This window comes from Mauremys reevesii, linkage group 9, assembly GCF_016161935.1.
Source record: "Mauremys reevesii isolate NIE-2019 linkage group 9, ASM1616193v1, whole genome shotgun sequence".
Classification (NCBI taxonomy): Eukaryota; Metazoa; Chordata; order Testudines; family Geoemydidae; genus Mauremys; species Mauremys reevesii.
In genome coordinates, this window is record NC_052631.1 from 26,169,184 (window position 1) to 26,189,856 (window position 20,673).

General features: G+C 42.9%; 1 protein-coding gene across 5 annotated transcripts in view; it reads right to left on the reverse strand.

The window, feature by feature from the left end:
- Window positions 1–18,765, reverse strand: part of LOC120372577 (arylacetamide deacetylase-like) — a 124,772-nt gene extending 106,007 nt beyond the window's left edge. For 4 of the 5 annotated variants that reach the window (XM_039489804.1, XM_039489798.1, XM_039489796.1 and 1 more), the window contains exons 1-2: window positions 18,316–18,764; window positions 15,110–15,263 (exon numbers count right to left, since the gene is read on the reverse strand). The gene's annotated coding sequence lies outside the window, so the exon portion shown is untranslated. Of the gene's footprint in view, window positions 1–15,109; window positions 15,264–18,315 lie in introns of all 5 variants that reach the window. The other variant, XM_039489792.1, reaches the window with a different exon arrangement.
- Between the last annotated feature and the right edge of the window lie 1,908 nt (window positions 18,766–20,673).

Genomic DNA, 20,673 nt, shown 5'->3' on the forward strand with positions numbered 1-20,673 from the left:
TTGAATCATTTTCAGTAAGTGATGTACCAGTTGCTTGATTTCTAAACAACTTGCAGCAAAAGCAAAACACGGAGTCCTTCGACACTGAATATTATAACCAGTTTCGATGAATTTCTTCCCCATTAATGAGTTTCCTCTTGTAATGCTGAGCAGAGAATTTTCTTTTATTTCCATCCTTAGGGAAGGAAAATTCATGAACTTGTTTGGATCCATGTTCCATGAGAATTTGCCGCATGCTGTCATCACATCTGGGCCACGAAGCTGGGTCCCCATAACTGTAACTTCCTCATCCTTTCTTCCTTCTACTTCATTTACTTTAATTTCTGCATATGTCTCTGAAGGTGAATAAATTTTCTCCACTTCCATATCAGTCTGAGGCTGTGAGCTGCCTTCATCTCAAATATACCTTCATCATGATGTTCCAAACTGCTTCCATGAGGATGTGAGCTAACCTCCTCTCCAAGTAAAATTCCTTCATCTGGATGCTGTGAACTGCTTCCATCTTCAATTGGATTAAAGAAAATATATTTCAGGAAGGATTCCTGCTGTTTTGCTTGGCCCTTTTCCTTCTCAGCCTTTCATTTATGATACTCAGCTCCTGAGGGTTTTCTTTTTCCTCTTTCCGCCATGGGGCATTTGAATAGTGTTGTAGACTGTGCTCCCGACTGTAAGCATTATGGCATTAAGGATGGCTGATACACCCACCACATGGTTGGCGATTTAAACCACATTGCAGCCATCTCAACACGTCTTTTCACTGCTTAAAGGTTCAGTGATTAGTAACACACTCACTTACCTATTAAAACATGGAACATGGAAACAAAATGATCTTTTTCAATGTTATAACCTGACACCAGTTGTTTGGAAAATAATTCTCTTCCTCACAGTTACCCACTTGGAGTGTGACATCATCACTCTCATAGTCTAGTAAGCATTAACGCTGTTACTTTTCTTTTACGGACCTTATTTATTACATGTGAACCAATTATAAACAAAGAAAAGTTCATAATTATACAGCCCGATAACACCACTAAGGTTTAATAACGCTTAAAGATACTCACATTTTGGATTTATAATGCTGAAAGACGTTATTCTTTGGCACCAAGAAACACAGTTAGACACCATTAAATTAGGCTTGAATAAAGACTGGGAGTGGACAAGTCATTACACAGAGTAAAAACTATTTCCCCATGCTAATTTTTCCCCTACTGTTATTCACACCTTCTTGTCAACTGTTTGAAATGGGCCATCCTGATTATCACTATAAAAGTTTTTTTTTCTCCTGCTGATGATAGCCCACCTTAATTGATTAGTGTCATTAGAGTTGGTATGGCAACACCCATTTTTTCATGTTCTCTGTGTGTATATATATAGTCCTACTGTATTTTCCACTGTGTGCATCCGATGAAGAGAGTTTTAGTCCACAAAAGACTATGCCCAAATACATTTGTTAGGGCTGGTCCACACTAGCTCTTTAAATCGAATTTAGCAGCGTTAAATCAAATTAAGCGTGCACCCGTCCACACCAGGAAGCCATTTAATTCAACATAGAGGGCTCCTTAGTTCGACTTCGGTACTCCACCTCGACAAGGGGAGTAGCGCTAAATTCGACATGGCTATGTCGAATTAGGCTAGGTGTGGATGCTAATCGATCTTAGTAGCTCCAGGAGCTATCCCACAGTGCAACACTCTGTTGACGCTCTGGACGCCAGTCGGAGCTTGGATGCTCTGACCAGCCACACAGGAAATGCCCCGGGAAAATTTGAATTCCTTTTCCTGTCTGGACAGTTTGAATCCCATTTCCTGGTTGCTCATCGGGGCGAGCTCAGCAGCACCGGCAACGATGCAGAGCTCTCCAGCAGAGGAGTCCAGGCAATCTCAGACTAGAAAGAGGTCCCCAGCATGGACTGACCGGGAAGTCTCAGATCTGATTGCTGTGTGGGGCGATGTGTCTGTGCTTTCGGAGCTGCGCTCCAGCAAACGGAATGCAAAGACCTTCGAGAAGGTCTCCAAAGCCATGAGAGACAGAGGATACAGCCGGGATACAACGCAGTGCCGCGTGAAAGTCAAGGAGCTGAGACAAGGCTACCAGAAACTCAGAGCGGCAAACGGACTCTCCGGAGCCCAGCCCCAGACATGCCGCTTCTACGAGGCACTGCATGCCATTCTCGGTGGGTCTGCCACCACTGCCCCACCAGTGTGCATGGACTCTGAGGATGGGATAGTGTCGACGGACTGTTCCTCGGAGATGTTCGCGGACGGGGAAGATGAGGAGGACGAGGCAGTCGACGGCGCTTTCCCTGACAGCCAGGATCTCTTCCTCACCCTCACTGAGATCCCCTACCAAACCTCCCCAGCCGTTACCACGGACCCTGAATCAGGAGAAGGATCAGTCCGTAAGTGCTTTAAACAAGTTAACATTTATTTATTAAAAGCAGCTAAGACCAACGAGTTAACATTTTTTTAGTAACTAAACAGGGAGAGACATTAGGAGAACAGAAGGTCTACATACAGGGGGATGGAACTTTTATCTTCATAAGAGATCTCCAGGAAACTCTCCTGGAGGTAATCTGAAAGTCTATGCAGGAGGTTCCTTGGCAGAGCTAGCTTATCGTGTGCCCCGAGGTAGCACACTTTGCCGTGCCATGCTATAAGCTGGAACTCCGGGACCATTGCCCTCACGAGCATGGCAGAGTAGGCCCCTGGGTTGTGGTGGCTTTCTTCAAGCATGCGCGCTCTCTCTGCCCGTGAGACTCTCCTCAGGGTGATCTCTCTCGCACACTCCTGCATGAAATTAGAGTAATTGGGGTACTATTAGTAATGGGAGCGCTTAACTGTTCCTTTGCATAACAAGAAGCCTCACTTAACAGCCACGTGCTGCAGTCTACAGAGTGGCAGCATACAGGGATCTTTCCCAGTGAACAGCCGCGAGGGGGTGCAACAGGGGCCGAGTTTATGCTTTCAGGATTGCCTGCATCAAGAGGACAGAGCTGTACATTCACTTCTATGAATCCAAAAGTGTTTGGCTTACCATGCCTTGCTGCTACACGAATTCTTCTTTCCTGCAAAGGTTCTCTGATCTGCAGCCCAATACCCCAGGCAATGAAAGCGCATTCAGAGAACTCGAACTTTCCATTAGTGAGCGCGCATGAGACAGGTGCTGTGCATACTCTCGTTCACAGACACCGAGTAGACTATGTTTCTTTGTTTAAAAAATGTATCATTGTAAGAAATTCACTACCTTTTTGACATCACACAGGTGCAACTGTATCACGACCTGATCCACCATGCCCCTCACAGATGATGGCGCAAACTAGAAGGCGTAAGAAAAAGACAAGGGACGAGATGTTTGCTGAACTTATGGGCTGCACCAGAGCCGAGGCGGGCTCAGCAGCACCGCTCACTCTGCTAACGGGAGGACAGGTGGCATCAGGAGGACCAGCAGGCGACTCAAACGCTGCTTGGACTAATGAGGGAGAAAACGGACACGCTCAGGCGCCTTGTCGATGTTCTGCAGGACCACAGGCAGGAAGACAGAGCCCCCCTGCACTGTATCTGCAACCGCCCACCCCCACCTCAAACTCCAATCCCCCCCTCATCAAAAATAACAAGAAGGAGGGTCACCAGGGGCTGTGAAAACTGTCACTGCACCACAGGACAGTGTTAAATTACCCAAAAGCTATCAGTCACTACATTTTGAAAAGTCCTTCCCTTACTGTGTTGTTGATTAGTAAAAGTAGTTTTCTGTTACTTACTTTTTCCGTCATGGCTTTTTACACAACGCTGTGTTAGATGTCTTGGGTGGGTCGTTGGGTGGTTGAGGGGGTAGTGTAATGCATAGGACAGTCACCTTTAGCAGGGTACAGAGACGGGGGCTGGATCAGCAGCATGTCACACACACAGTGCAGTCAGTAGGCGGTTAGCTGGTATGGGAGGTGGTTTGCAGGTTTTCTGTCGTTGGGGGTGGTACGTGCATTTGTAGCGGGGGAGCGGGGTTACAGATGTCATGCAACGGTCCCTGTAATGGACCGCAGAGCCACGCAGCAGAGGAATCTGTATCCGTCCTCCCCCGCAACAAGGCCACATAGCCCCCACACACAGAGTCCAAAAAAGGAGGGATGGCAGGATCCGTTGAAACAACCAGTCCGGCACTCTGACCGGTCTGGGAGCGGGAGCATGTCAAACCTCGACTTTAGAGGCGGTCTTTACATGACCACACACCCTACCCAGCACAGTGTGCGTCCCAGTTTCAACCCTTTAACGCAAAGTCATCAATAAAGACACCGTTGTAAAGCTACAGTGGAGCACATACTTTAATTTTTAAATGTATGTTAGAAGTTGGGGAAGCGGGGTGGACGGGGTATGTAACTGCAGAGGCTAGTCAACAGTAACTTGGTAAAGAAACAGGGGCAGGATCAGCTTCTCTGTGAAGAAACTGAACAGTCACAGTTCACGCTGCTCGCTGGTACTTGAAGAGTTCCTTGTCGCTGTGCAAGGTGCCTGCATAGGGCGTGACGAGCCAGGGCATTAGCGGGTAGGCTGGGTCCCCTAAGATCAGTATGGGCATCTGCACATCCCAAGCGTTATTTTGTGGTCCGGGAAGAAACTACCTTCCTGCAGGTGTCTAAGCAGACCAGAGTTCCTGAAAACACGCGCGTCATGAACTTTGCCTGGCCACCCGACGTTGATGTTGGTAAAACGTCCCCCCATGGTCCACCACTGCTCGCAGCACCATTGAAAATTAGCCAAATTTCTCAGCAGCTGACTGCGGAAGAGGTGGACGATAAGTTGCGAGGAGCTGACAGCGGCCACAACTGCAGCGGGATCCGTGCTCGCAGTGCTGTGGCGCCCGCGCTGTCACTGAGAAGAAAAGTGCACGAACAGATTGCCAGCTGGTGCTTTCAGGGAGGGATGCTGGGCGTGATTGACGGTTCAATGATGACAGTTACCCAAAACCACCCTCCACACAATTCCCCCCCCCAGCATGCATTGGTGGGAAATCCCAGCATTCCAATGGGCGGCGGGGAGTGCGGGAACTGTGGGATAGCTTCCCACAGTGCACCGCTTCAAAAGTTGACGCTTCGCCCGTTACTGTGGACTCACACAGTCGAATTAGTGTATTTATTGTGGATACACAACTTCGACTTCATTAGGTCGATTCCAGAAATTCGAATTAAGATGAATCGAAATAGTCTTGTAGTGTAGACGTACCCTTAGTCTCTAAGGTGCCACAAGTACTCCTCATTCAATTTTCCACAGTATTCATTCAATTCTTAACCTGAGACATGTGTTAAAATGACTGTTTGACATGTATCAACTCGCGATATCTCCACTCTACATGAATTTCCAGCCTGGATGTATATTCGAGTCAGGTGTCACTAGCATTGCAGCTCTTGCTGATGGTGGATGTGTTTCATTGTGGCTGAGTTATTGCTTATCAAAATTGGGGATTGGTCATCTTGACCTTATGTCGCAAACTGAGAAAAACATTTTGCTAAAATATTTATTTTTGCAGTAAATAAAATATTTGACATTCATAAATTCTCAGAAATGTAGCAAAATGAATTATAATTCATATTCCCTCCATACGCGCGCCGGAATTGAAATGACGACATTTTATTTGTATTTTTTTTCCCATTTGATTTTTTCCCTTGAATTTGGTGCCCCATTTAACTTAACACTCCTCCTTCCTCCACTCAGCCTCTAATGCCTCTTCCCCACTCTGTATGTTTCATTCCAGGTCCCTATGACCACACACATTTAAAAGGGAGGATGTCAGGTCAAACTTGGTTCAAACTAGGGGATCATACAAAGGATTTACAAAGCCTACCGGAAAGAGAGACGTTTCTAAGCTTGTTTTAAACAAGTCCAATGAAAACTGACATTCCCTTACAGTGTTTGCCCTGTGCTGATGCTGGAGAACCTGGACAGTACTACATCTGTGTGCTTTCCTAGCAAAGACCATCACAGGATGAAGAAATTAGGGTGACCAGATGAGAGACGTGAAATATTGGGATGTGGGGGGGGCGGGTTGGTGCCGGCAGAGCAACAAAAAACAAACAAAAAAAACCCCAAGAGCTGGCGGCGGAGGGAAAAAAAACAAAAACAAAAACAAAAAGGGTAAACCAAGAGCCGCCGGAGCATAGGAAAAATTGGTGGGGGCTGAGCTCCCACCGGCAGCTCCACGCCCCGTCCCCCCGCACCAGCTCGACTTCACTCTGCCTCCACCCCCGAGCTGGCTGCTGCGTCCTGCTTCTCCCCGCTCCCTCCAGCGCTTGCACCGCCATACAGCTGATTAGCGCAAGCCTGGGAGGGAGGGGTGAGAAGGAGGAATGTGATGTGCTTGGGGAAGAGGTGGGGCCAGGGCGGGGATTTGGGGAGGGATCTAATAGGGCAGTAAGGGGGCGGGGCTGGGGGCAGGACCAGGGCAGGGATTTGGGGAGGGATCCAATGGGGGAGGAAGGGCAGAGTCGGGGCGAGGCCAGGGTGGAGTTGGGGCAGGGGGCACGAGTCCCCTCTGCCTGTGTGCCGGAGGGCTAAATATCAGGACAATTCATATCACGACCGAACATCGGTTGGGACGCGGGACAAAGAAGTAAATATTGGGACAGTCCTGATAAAATCAGGACATCTGGTCACCTTAGAAGAAACATATTGCTAACTGGATAGCAACTAGTTGAGCAAGATGCAGTTCAGTAGGAATGTATGAATACAGTGTCTGCCCTGGACATTTTGCTGGCCAGGGTGGGAAACATTTTGATTGTCTCCCACCCCTAGAGCAATTGAACAAAAAACAGTCCTGGTCACTCACGGCCCATGAAAGTTGGCACCCAACATGACTGCTCTGCTCACCCATCCCTAAAAATGGCCCTGTGTAAAATAGTGTGTTACAAAAATCCTCTTGTAGAGACATCAAAGGTAATCATGTGGTCATTTCGGGATATTATTAAATATATTCTGATGGTCATAATATCCCCCAATTTTGCCAAAATATTAATTTATGTTAGTGTAATAATTACACTCTATGCTGTGCAATTTTCCCATGTTGTCTATTGTATTGCAGCAACAGAACATGCACAATGGGAAATTTGCACAGCATATTTTAAAGTCATTACACCAATGTAAACTTAAGTAAAGAAACGTGGGAGCTGTCAGATCTAATCAAACATTTAATGTCTCTTCACTCCAGAGCTCAGCCAGACTTCAACATGCAACATTGCTAACAAGCCAGGAATGAAAAGACAGCCTTACTGTATCACTCCTAGTTATGCAAAACAATTTTCCAGTATCTAAGAATGTATTTGTTGGAATTCTGCTTTAATTACTCCCTGTAGTCAGGAGAATGGTATTTATAGAACAACTATGTAGTCCCAAAAGCAGACACACACTGAAGGGGTGGGGGAAAAGGAAAGCATATTTCCTGAAAAGTTAAAACCGAGGAGCCTGCAAGATTTATCAGAGTGGTTTATAAACTGTAATAAATGATTCTTTAAGATAGCCTAAGTCTTGTCTACATAAGAAAGTCACACTGGATTAGCTAGAGGTATGATGTTAAACTGGTGCAAAAGGCTGTGTGGTCTCTGTCATTCCAGTTTAAAAACAAGGTATTTCAATTTAGTTTTGATTAGGGTCTATAACCAACTTGAAGTAAACTGAAGTAAGTGTCCACACAAGGGCTCATGTCAGTTTAAAGCTTTTTTTTGCTTTTGTTTTTTGGTTAAACAGATGCAGCTCTCTCATGTACACCAGGCCTTAGATAATGAGATTGCTTTATATCTTGAAAGGAAATAGAGAAGCAATTGGGGGAGAGGGCGAAGGAAACACACCAAAACTTATAAGTGATCTCATAATTTGAGATTTTATTCTCATTTACTTAGGACACGATGCTCCCCTCTGCTGTAATTTTAGTTCGGGGGTGAAAGGGAGAGAATCAGTTCTGGTACATGATCCCCAGTTATACAAGGGGGCTCCAGAGATCCAGCTATATGGGTTTGGAGCAGAACAGCTGCTCTCTGCAGCATGCTCCCTGAAATATTTCTATGGCCCTCATCGCTGAAGATAAGTGCCTCTGAGGTATTTTAAGATAGATACCACCACCAACATACATCTGTCTTCCTTTTCAGCTTATAGAAGAAATGGCTTGATTAGCAGGGCTGTGTGTGGTTGAGAGAGTATATTATGTGTACATGAAGAACATACTGAGGGAAAGTCACATCAAAGCATTGTGTTTTTCCTTCTTTTGAAGGAATGAGTTCTTTAGGGTAGGTCCAACTCCTGTGAAAGTTCTGTCTCCAATGGTCACAGGTCTCTCCTTTTTGGTTGATAGTTTCCTTGTTCTAGTGGAACACAGCTGTTGTGGGATAGGTGATCTCTCACATAGCTAAGGCCAAACCCATAGAGAGCTTTGAATAGCAGGACTCAGACTTTGAACTGGAGTCTGTATTTATTGTGCGTACAGAGACCAAGGGGTCATATTCATCATTACCTGCACTGTTATGCAGCTGGATTGCTGTGTTTTGTACCAGCTGGAGCCTTTTCCGGGTGTATGGTTTCATTCCAAGATCATAAACATGTGGATTGCTGTGATGGCAAGGTGTGTCCAATACAATGGGCTAGGATCTTCTTGCCAGTCACAGGTGGAAGTGAGCAGGCACAATAGGAAATCACCTTGTTGCTCAGACAAACTCCCCATGCCTCCTTCTAGCTTAAATAGCATGGTTGGACCAAACAGTGGAGCTGGGCGATCCTCCAATCAGATCTCCAGGAGTGGAGCCTTGGCAGAACTATAGTCCTACTAGCGCCTCGGTCCCGCAGGTTTCAGCAGACACTGGGTGAAGGCCACCAACAGTCTGGGGTCAAGGCCTGAGACATCGTACAGATACCTTAAATAGTGGAAGATGGTACAGAGATGCAAGTTTTCTGGAGTGCTTTCCTCTTCCTACCATCAACTCCTCAATTTTGCCATGGTTAAGCTTTAGCCAGCTGCTATTCATCCAGGTAACAATTTTAGTTAAGCACTTAGAAATCTGGGAGACTGTGGAGCACAGCAGTGCAAGTAATGGATGACATGTTCTATAATAACTTGGTAGGTTCCCTTTCCGTGCTGGGGACATATCCCATACTGAGTGAGGTGCCAGGTGCAGTGTTGATTACGAGAACCTGAGAGCAAGAAGCCAGCAGCCAGTGGAAAAAGCCCTGACATAGGCCCTTGCCTTCAAAAAAGAATTAGGAGGAAACACCTCCAGTTCCAATTCTCAGGACTAATTAACATAAGGGGTGAAGGGATCCTTATGAAGTAAAGCAAATGAAATGGAATGATAGTGTTGGAGACCAGGAAAGTATTTTCTAAAGAAATTACCTAAATCTGGTTCTCCATAGCTGAAGTTTATGTTGAGGAAGAGAGGCCAGAGTCTAAACTGTGTGCAGTGGCATAGCTGATTTGTACTTTGAGTATTAATCTAGGAGTTCCCGCATAAAAAGCTCTTAGGAATTTAGTAGAAAAGTGATAAACATACTATAACTTTTTTTTTTTTTATAAAGGTAGCCTACAGAATTTAGGAGATAATTAAATCCTTGAGCTATAATTCTATAGCATGGATTGAAAGAAAGAAAGAAAGAAGCTTGTTCTTCATAAAATCTAATAGTTACACAGAAACTATTTGAAAATCCTATAAAATTTCTATATGGCCATGCAGCATCTTGACAGGTGAAAGGAAACATGACAAAGTCAGTCAGTGGAGCTTGACAGCAGTGTGGGAGAAGAGCCCAATGCACAAGCAGCAGACCCTCCTACAGTGGCTACAGGTCTACTCACCAGATATAGGGTTACCAGATAGCAACTGTGAAAAAATGGGACAGGAGGTGTGTGTTTGGGGGGGGGGGGGGGTAATAGGCGCCTATATAAGAAAAAGTCCCAAAAAATGGGACTGTCCCTTTAAAAGCGGGACATCTGGTCACCCTAACGTTAACAGTAGGTTCACCCCTGTCCCCAAGTTCCTTTGAATAATTCTTCTGTGATATCCATCCCCTAAATCCAGGCTACTCACAGAAACCCCAGATCCTCAGCCCCAAAGGAACAATGTCCCCCAGTTTACCAGTTTCACCTTAAATCACCACTCCTGCACACTGCACAGCGCTTGTGAGTATTTATAATAAAACAAAAGTAAGGCTTATTTAAGAAAGAATAGAGAGTTAGCTGGACATGAGAGAACAGTGGAAATAAATGTTTACAATACAAAATAAAAATCACAAAGCACAAACTTGGGTCTACCCTTACCAATAGGTACCTTTCCTATCTAAACACAGTAAATTCCCCCCCACACCCCAAGTTCAGTCTATTGCAAAGCTGGCTCATTTCCCAGAGAACCAGGATCTAAACCGTTATTGAAAGCCCTCCTGCTCCACAAAGTTTTCCTCAATGAATAGATCCAGAATGCCTTTCCCTATACTCTGTTATACTGCAACAGTCTATTGTCTTTATTCATAGCCTGGGTGATCTCCTGCTTGTGGAAATGTTCCTTTTCATCTCCAAGTGGTTTTGATCATTTGCTATTGTCTTTGATGGTTATCCATTGACTTTTCTGGGATGTGCCAGGGTTAGACAACAGAACTTCACAATACCTCACCAGCTGACTACGAATGGGTGGCAACTCCCTCTTGCTTGAATAGGTCACCACCAAGACTAATTTCTACTCCAAGTCCATAAAGCATACTTTCAGTATAGCTACATTATTCCTTAATTATTACCCATGCATACATATCAACAATTATAAATCTTGAAGGGTTATGAGCTTTCTGTAGATGTCTTACAGGATATTTATCCATAAAGAGTAACACGTAAGGTATCTGTTTGGTGTATCTGAAGAAGTGAGGTTTTTTACCCACGGAAGCTTATGCCCAAATAAATCTGTTAGTCTTTAAGGTGCCACCGGACTCCTTGTTGTTTGATGTACTAAGTTTGTCAAATCTGAGGTGAGGAGTTTGCAAAGAACAGGGAACCCTTTGCCAAGGGGGTTCCATGTCACACCCTCACAACCCCTGTAACCTTTTAATCAGTACAGCTTCATCAAGTAGACAATTAATTTAACTGACCATAGTAAAGGAGTTATGAAGCAATGATGGAGCAGATAGTGATCGATAGGGGAAAGCAAGGGACAAAACAGAACAGATTAGAGAGGTATTAAATGTAATGTTACCCCACAAAGTTATACTTGAACCTTCTACAACCACATATGGTCCAGTCTTATTTTCAAGATTGGGAAAAGTCATCGACATACCAAGAATTGTACATAGACACAATGCCCCTTCACATCTGATAGACAAACCAGTTAAATAGAGGGCCAAAAGGGTAAATGTTTTACAGATTCTGGCAGCATTTTTGCATTCTTGGTGAAAGACATACTCCACTATAACTTCCATAGATATTTGAAGGGTGAAAACAACAAGGAAATAAATTATATAGCGTAATACAATGGGCTATAACTAGAACTTGCAGGATGAAGTTCAGGGAGATCTAGTGTAGATATCAGGAAAATCCTCTCATAGCAAGATTGCAGTGTGGAATAGTGTCCCAAGGAAAATCATGGAAACCACCTTACTTGGTATATAACTAGCCCAGAAAGAGGGCTAGAATATATTCTTCAGGTAGCTACTCTTCATAGGCAAATGGATGGACTAAATAGAAATTACCCAGCAAGAAGAGATCTGATTAATCTTGTAGCAGAGTTTTCAGAGTGTATGGGAAGAGAAGTACACTTTATGTTAGTTGATGTTTTAGGACTGTATTCTGATAGGCTTGTGAGCAAGATGAGTTAGCAAACTTTTTTTTTTAAAATACTCAGCAAGGGATCGATCCACTCAAGTGTTCTGAGAGAATGTGCTAGTTTTGGTTTGGCTCGCTCCAGTTCCCTTTCTCCACTCCTATCAAAGATTCAAACCAACCACAACAAAAAAATGTTTCCACATGCTGAGTTAATATAGATAACAAAAGCAAGGGAAGAATCCCTGTTTAAAGGCTTTCCTAATAACCTCGAATTTGGCCTAGGCAGTCGAAGGATTGACTAATGTCAAGAATCTTTCAATGATTAGGCCAAGTTTCAGCTTACCCGCTCAGTCCCTGCCTTTGCTTTTTAATATGTTCTCAAAGACAAAGGAGATCACCTGGTATCCTTTATACAAACTTCTTACTTTCCATGTATACTTGGTGGCTGGCCATCTCCCACTACAAGCTCAGGCTCTTCCAAATGCTACAAAATGGGCCTGTTCTCCTCCCCTACTCTGCCCCAGCATCTTCAGTCTTTGGAAATGAGGGATATAAAGTAGGTTCCCCCCTTCCCCTCCCAAAAAATCCACATACCTAAATGTAAACATTTACATAGCCCCACTGGATAAAATCCTGGCTCTGTTGAAGTCAGTGGGAGTTTGCTGTTGACTTCAGTTTGGCCAGAATTTCACACACTGGAACTGCTCATGTGCTTAAATATCTTGCTGAAACAGGGCCTGAAAGATGCTCCAGAATCCAGTGCACTATTAGAGTCCAAAGCACAAAGAACAACTCATGGGATTGCAAATCACACATCAAGAATCAGAACCAAGAGAAAGGGTTCCAACTAAACCATGCATTCTAAATGAGCCAAAGGGCAGAAGGCTTGTTCCTCCCTCCCACTCTGTCCTGAAGTGCAATCTGGCTCATAAAGTGTGGCTTTTTTAATATTAATTTTTGCTCTTTGTAGCTATTGAGGGGTTTTGTTAAAAGCCTATTAATTTTACTGCATTTTTTGCCTGCAATTAGTTGCTGGCTCAAGGGGCACTTAGACATATAAATGCTTGTTTTGTGGGCGCACTAATGCAGTTAGACTCTCCAAAATTAATCTTGGCACCAGCAACCAGTTGTGGAGGAGACGGGGGGAAATTATGTGCAAAATTGGAAGCGGATTTTGCAAACTAGGTCCTTAAGTATCCAGTAAATATTTGAAAATTGATCATGACAGTTTTAATGCAGTTTAATTTTTGGACTGAAACTTGACAATGCCCTCAGAATAAAAATAAGCGTTTTAACTATGTCACAAAAGAGAAGTAAAACTAAGCCTCTAGCCATTCTTCCTGAGGGATAGAAGGGGTTAAGTAATTTCAATTATCCCTGCACCTGGCCTCAGAAGGTGCTCAGAAAGGCTTATAAAATTTTAATAGAGCTTTTGAATTATGAAATATACTGGATGATTTGTAATGGTTGTAGTCATTTCAATTTAGATTTATTGCAAATTGAAGTGATGATTTTCCACCCACGTCTCTTTTTCACTGTAATCCAGAGATAGACAATTTGAACTATTCCTCAGTGACTTTATTCCAGCTTTCAGGCCTGCTTGTCATGGAGATCCATAAATCATAAACCTACTTCACCCGTAGGTTACTAGTTCTAGAAACCCGGTCCTTTTATTTCTCTGCTGCTCACAAAGCCCTTTCCCCAGCTTTAAAAATCTTTTAAGTGAAGCTGGGGATTTTTCATCAAAATATGTGAACTTTGGAATTTGTTTGGTTTTGACTAACCCAAATATGCCCATCCATTTTGGCTGATTTGTTTTGAGATTTGTTTGAATTTGAAACACAGAACAAAAGTCTCACTAATGTTGAATTTAACTGACTCAAAAACCAGATATTTGCATGCATACCACTGCACCCGTTCTGCTGAGTTTCAGTACAATTTAGTGGTGTCCTCAAAAAACAAATCAGATGGAATATCCTCTTTTCCCACTAAGGTTTTTTTACGCAAAATGTTCCACACTTTGTTTTATAATCTGCAACTAGTTTACCTCCAACTTTATTGCAAAGCATAGTCTGTTCTTTACAGTTGTAAACTGCCAGTGATCTTGAAAATTTGTGTTTTAAATTTCCCATTTATGTCTTAAAAGTTTCCCCCTCAATCTGTTGATTTTAGTTTCAAATGTTAGCTTGTCTGTAAGTAATTTACTGACTAATAGGTCTACTGGGAACTTGCTCTGCAGAGCTCCCTTCCCGCAATTAAAGTTCACTTTGAAGTTTTCAGACACAGACCCTTATTCCATGTGTACCTGTTTAGCGAAGTCAATAAACCAGGTCATTTCAACCTTGCTGTTAGGCAACTGTTTTCCATGGTGATTTATTAGAACCAAAAAAGGGAACATTATTTGCTTCTCCTCACTCCTATCTTTACATTTTCATTACTACCAATCTGATTTGCATAGATAAGCCAAACACTGGAAGGGGTGAGTGTGTCTGTCTGACTTTTTCCTTCATTTTCTTAATGTCATGGAGCCTTATAGTTGCATTTGTGCAAGAGCCTCCTAGAAATTGGTTTTAATATTTTTCCATAAATCAGGCATATGACTTAATGGTGCTTTGAGATTTCAGAAGTTATCATGTTATGTTTGTTACAAAACCAAAAGTAATGCCCAAGCCAAGTGTTTCTGTGTGCAGTGGCAGCATGGAAGTATTCCCCTTTTGTACACAGAATGATTTCTTAACATTTAACCTTGTCTTCCTCTACTTACAAATTATCTGCCAACTGCTTGCAAGCTGATTGCAAAACATCAAGTAAGTTAACTAGTAGTTTGAGAAAAAAGTTTTAGCAGTTATTTGTTCTGACCACTCACAAGGAATATCACTATTTGTTATTTACCATTAAAGCACCAGTACTCTACTTTCTGTCCTCCCCATACTCTCACTTCCTCTGGATTCACTTCTCCCATCAATGAGATTAGTCATTTAAGTTAAATGGCATGTTTGTGTTCCCTAATGTGATGGCACTAGCTGGGACGTTGTTCCCTGAGCCTGGTCTAAGAGTTGGGGTGGAATTATGTATTTTCTCCCTCTCACAACAGCCAAGGGCATGAGGCCAAACACATGACAAGATGCATTCAGCAGAGACCAGAAGAGGAACAGACATTCGAGCAGGCCTGTAATCATGACAGTTACATAGGGTTTTCATTGCAATGAATGAAAAAGGACTTCATTTGGGCCTAAATCTGGAAATTATCCAAAGACAGGCTTCCAGTGATCGGACTAGCTGCCCCACTGTTCCCTTTCCAATCTCTTCAAGAGCACCCACATCAGGACTTGGGCTTCTTTGCCTTACTTGTCTCAGAGTAGAGTCTCACAGTTCTTCCACTCTTGGACCTGGGTACAGTACTCCTGTGTATTCCAATTGCTTATCAGCCTGCTGGCCCCGCTGGGTTTCAAACACCTGTGTCTCTTCTCTTCAGGAAACTGTGACCAGGAGACTGTTCCAACTGCCAAATAAAAACACTTCATTTAAAAAAAAATTTCAATAAATGCTTTGACCAACATCTTTCTTAAAACGAACAGCCAACTTGCACATTTAGTGACAGCTAATCTTATGCTTCACTACAAGATAAGTTAAGCCACCTTTCCTCTTAAGCTACAGAAGCAGAATAGAAAAAGCTTACATTCTCACAGATCCTCCCAGGAGACTCTCCAGTCTGGTTCTCTGACCCTACTGTGTTCAAACTGGTTTCAGAACTCCCCAAAGGTGAGCAGACAAGATCCATTAAGGCTACTCACTCTGAGTTTGTCAAGGGAGATATGTGTACTTTAGAATTAAACACCGCTGACTAGCCTGTGTCAGCTGACTTGGCCTCATGGGCTTGGGTTTCAGGGCTGTAAAATTGTGATGTAGGTGTTCAGGCTTGGGCTACAACTTGAGCTCTGTAACCCTCCCACCTCACAGTACAACTACGCTGCATAGTGTGTCAGTTTCCATTAAGGAAACAGGAAGGAGGGCAAAGAGGGAGAAAAAACATATTAAAAAAGGAAAAGAGGTATTTGACATGTGGCCTTTTATCTCTTGAAAGTAGAAAATCTGCTCATTTCAAACCCACACTATTGCTGATAACTGACAGGCGCTACTGAAGGGTCAGCTCAGCGTACAAGATATGGCACCTTAGTGTTACCGTCATTCATGTAGCAACTCAACAGTCAGACTTTTGTACAGTCCTCTGTAATGTTAGAAAAATTTCCTGCTTGAAAGCTCCTATGCCCAGCTGCACCTTCTGCCTAGTTCTTTGAAGTTAACGGCAAAGGGACAATTAAGTTGTGCCTCGTCAGTTTGCCTCCAGAAAGCAAGCCAGGCTCTTTGATCTGCTACCATGCTTTTGCAAGCTCAAAAATCTATACAGTATATGCTGAATGACAGGCACTTTGGAGACCGGCTATTTTCCCCAGAGTCAGCTACAGAGGGGGCTTCTCAGTGCCCACTACACAAAAAGATCTTTAGATGTCTTGACCTTTCATTGCACTGGTATATTTCAGTTTCTAAAGGCTGATACAACTCTTCCTCAGTGTTGCAAAAAGAAGGAAAAAGACATGCTATTAATGTATATTTTTTCCTGATCCCACAAACTGCCCTTATTTTAAGTATGAAAGAGTAATAACTTACAGTTCTGCTTCTCAGTACTCAAGTAAATTCAAATATCCCTGCACTTGTATTTTGTTGCAAGGTCTTTGGTGCAAGAACTGTCTCCAACTATTTGTATTAGGTACTGTATGATGACTTCCCTGATCTTGGCTAGGACCTGTAGACACCACTAAATACATTTTAACTGGCTTTTTTTTTCTTGCCTCAAAAAGGCATTTATGCAGCAGAAATAATGTGGGAATTGGAAATACAGCGAGATCACCTGCCAGATGCTATGCCAGCTTCATCAGTGACTTTCCAAGAGCCAGGTTACATGGCCCAAGTAAGGGCCATGAGAGACCATGAATAGTTCTGTTATGAGGTAATAAGATGTACCCCATGCAGCCAACAGAACACAGTTGTGTGAGTGCCCTAGAACAGAGGGGTCTTGACTCAGTTTATAGGGATCTGCCAGCCAACACTATAGTACCACTCCTTGCCTTGGGAGACTATTCCACACTGTGTTTACATCTTCCAAATACTCCTCTCCCTCCTATACACAGGTTAATGGTTTTTTTAATTATTTCAATTTAAAAAGTCAATTTTTTTAGCACTAGAATAAAGTGACTTGACAATAATTCTCCTGCTAACTTCTCAGATCTCATGGAAATTGAAGGGAGGCTTCATTGGAGATCAGAACTTGGGCCATATTATGTACAGTACCTGCTATTGATAAGTAAGGCTACATGGCTAGTATGTCATGGAAGTCAAAGAATCCATTATTTCCAGAGACCTCCCTGACTTCTGCTTCAGCCCCTGGGGCTGTGGGACTGGAGCTGGCAGCCAGAAGGGCCCCGTCAGGGCTCTAGCAACAGGCGATAGCTTCCTTGGGTGCCCTCCTCAGGGCTCCAGTGACAGGCAACAGCCTCCTCAGGGGGAGGGGACCCCCAGCTCCCAGCCACCATGGTGACAGGAGAAATCATGGAGCTGCAGCAGCAAAAGTCACAGACAGGTCACAGATTCCATGAATTTTTGTTTATTGCCCATGACCAGTCCATGACTTTTACTAAAAATATCCATGACAAAATCTTAGCCTTCTTGATAAGGAAAGCTAAGCAGACTGTATACAACCAGCCAATTATTTACTATATGTATTTCCTGGGGAATAGTCTATAGAAACAGAGAATGAACTCTGGATATAATTTTAGATTACTTTAGCCAACATTTGTTTTGCAGGGAACTAGAAAAGTGAACATTAGCAAAGGCCATCTGCAAAGCAGCATTTGATAGACTGGAGGCTCATGTGGAAGTAGATGACTGTGCAGGTTTCAGATATATGGATATGGTAATAGTCTTTCAGTGACAGGGAAGTATTAAGAGACCACAACATTTTAATATTGTATTCAAAAACATCTACATTATAAAGCTTTGCTCTGGCTGTGTATTTGGGCTGGTTGACTTCGCTCTGAGATGATGTAGCAGAAATGTGTAGATAGGGGATAATACACCTCTAATGCCAGAGTACCTGCTGCAGAGCGGAAGGATTCCAGCCCCATTTTCTCACTATACAGACCACCCTTAAAAAAAAGCAAACCTATGAATATTACCCTAAAACCAATGAATATTATGCATTATAGAGCATGAGAACAGTTTGTAAAGTATACTAGAAATTGGCATACTTCACAATGATTACATGAAGGCCTACCACAACACCCTATAATTCAGTGTGGCAGCGGCTGCTGCTGTCTATTGATGCATGAATGATGCTGGCAGTTGGCATTATGCATGTACGTGTACTTTACCATCAGAGGCAGCTTGAGACTGTCCACCTGCCAGATGCAGGTACTCACAGCTTGTCCTTTATAATTCAACTCTGACAAATACACAGTGCAGTGCATCCGTGGCATAGCATCACGGGGTCCACTCACCAATAGCAGTGCCTCTCGCTGGCCATCCTGGGAATTGGCTCCACCAGGCTTGTGTGCTCCCCCTGGGGGTGTCTTCCCCCAGTGCTGTCTTACTCTGTGGCCCCGTTCACCCTAGGAGCTGCAGTCTCCTCTTCGTGGCGTGGCCTTCCAGCCAGGTCACTATGAATTTCCTGGAAGGGGAAACCTAAGTCCTCCCAGACCTGCTGTCTGCCTGGTGTCTCCAACACTTTTGCCACTGAGAAGTGGCTGGTAAGGGGACCCAGGCCTGCTCTCTACACTGGGTTCCAGTCTAGGGATCCTATAACAAGCAGCCCCTTTTCTGAACAGTCTGACCCCTTTCTGCTGCTGCTGTTGCTTCCCTGGGCTTCTTCCTACTCATCTGACTTCCCCCTTCCCTGGGCTTGCCAGCATTCCACCCTTCCCCAGGAGTAACTGCAGCCTCCTGGTGACTTACTGCTCCTTGGCTTTATCCTGGCCCCACCTGCTCCTGCACAGGTGAGCCTACTTCTAATTAGCGGCATGCTCCCTAACTCCTGCTCCAGGTGCACCTGGTGGAGTTAATTGGCCTTCCTGGCCACCTTAACCCTTTTTAATCCTGTGTAATGTGGACACCCCATCACACACAGCAAAAATAGAAAGAAAATTCTGTAGCAAGTGGTTGACTATGCTAGAAGAGCTGAAAGAGTTGTGTGGTAGTAGTGTTATCTGTCAAGTGTCAAAGAGATTTAATATTACTAAATTATTCTCTTCAAATAATGACTCTAAACATTTTCCATTTTTATCCTTTTCTTTTCTCCCCCCACAGACTCTTGTGACTATTCAGATCACCACAGATAATGAACAGAAAAGTGACATGTGCAATTCTTTCACATCCACAACCTTCCTGCATGACTTATAGACATTATAGAGCAGGGGTAGGCAACCTATGGCACAGGTGCTGAAGGCGGCACGTGAGCTGATTTTCAGTGGCACTCACACTGCCTGGGTCCTGGCCACCAGTCCGGGGGGCTCTGCATTTTAATTTAATTTTAAATGAGGCTTCTTAAACATTTAAAAATCTTATTTACTTTACATACAACAATGGTTTAGTTAATATACTATAAATGTTTATAGAAAGAGACCTTCTAAAAACGTTAAAATGTATTACTGGCACGGGGAACCTTAAATTAGAGTGAATAAATGAAGACTCGGCACAGCACTTCTGAAAGGTTGCCAACCCCTGTCATAAAGTCTTAGAGATGCAAAATTGTTGTGTATCAGTATCTCAATGGCATTATACTTTATATTTAGCTTTTTAACCTCATTTTTCCTAGCTGTAAAAGAGGTAATGGTACCTTCCTCACAGAGCTTCTGAGAGGATGTAGTGAGTTAATATTTGCACACCACTTTGGAAAAAGTAAAATGTTGTAAGTGCTAAGTACCATTTGTCAAACAATACTATATGTATTCGTACATTCTCCTTCAAATGCACCTATAAAATAATAAAATTATAAATAAATAATAAGCAGAACATTAGGTAAAATAATCATTAATGTTGCTTTTAAAAACATATGTTACAATTATATCTTGCTGTGAAAAATATCATCTCACATGTAATTCGTACTTCTAGTCTCACGAAATGGTTACAAACTTAAGAGAAAATTGTACAAGATGCTTTAACTTTAAAATCCAAATTTTCAAGGGCTAAATTTAAGGTTTTCTTGGAATGAGTTTGGCATTTATAGATTTGTTTTTTCAAGTGCTTTGAACACAAACAAGTCTTTTAAAAATATGTTTAAACTTCAGCCAGAGACAAATGTTTCAGTTCATAAATTAATATTGACTTTAGGCTAAAAATGTAGTTAAATATTGCAAAGCAGCACATGTGACTTTTTTTCTGAAGTCCAGTTTATGGCAGTGAATCCAAGGCTCATAACTGAGTATTGTACATTTCCATATTATTTCAGATTATAGAAGGTGACACTTGGAAGTGCAAGTTTACTCATGTTACCAGTGCAACACTCAGCCCAAAGACAGCATTGAGTGAAAAGGCAGTTTCTCTTCATACCACGAAGAAAGAAGCCTTCAAAATCAAAATTGGAGAATAGCTGTATGGAAACAAATTAAGTATTATTCTCTGGGCTTTTGTACATACTTGCAGAATTTGTGGTTTAAAAAATTCTGGAAGAATTAAGAGCATTATCCTCATTTGATTCACTATTTTTCTGCATATAAAATATTAAGCTTACTGTTGTGGAAAGTTACTAGCCTTTAGCAGAAAACATTCTTGCAGTGTTTACATTGGAATGTATTCTTAGCTGAGAAAGGTATTAAAATAGTTAGTATTGGTCCAACTATTTACAGATATAAAAGAGTTGC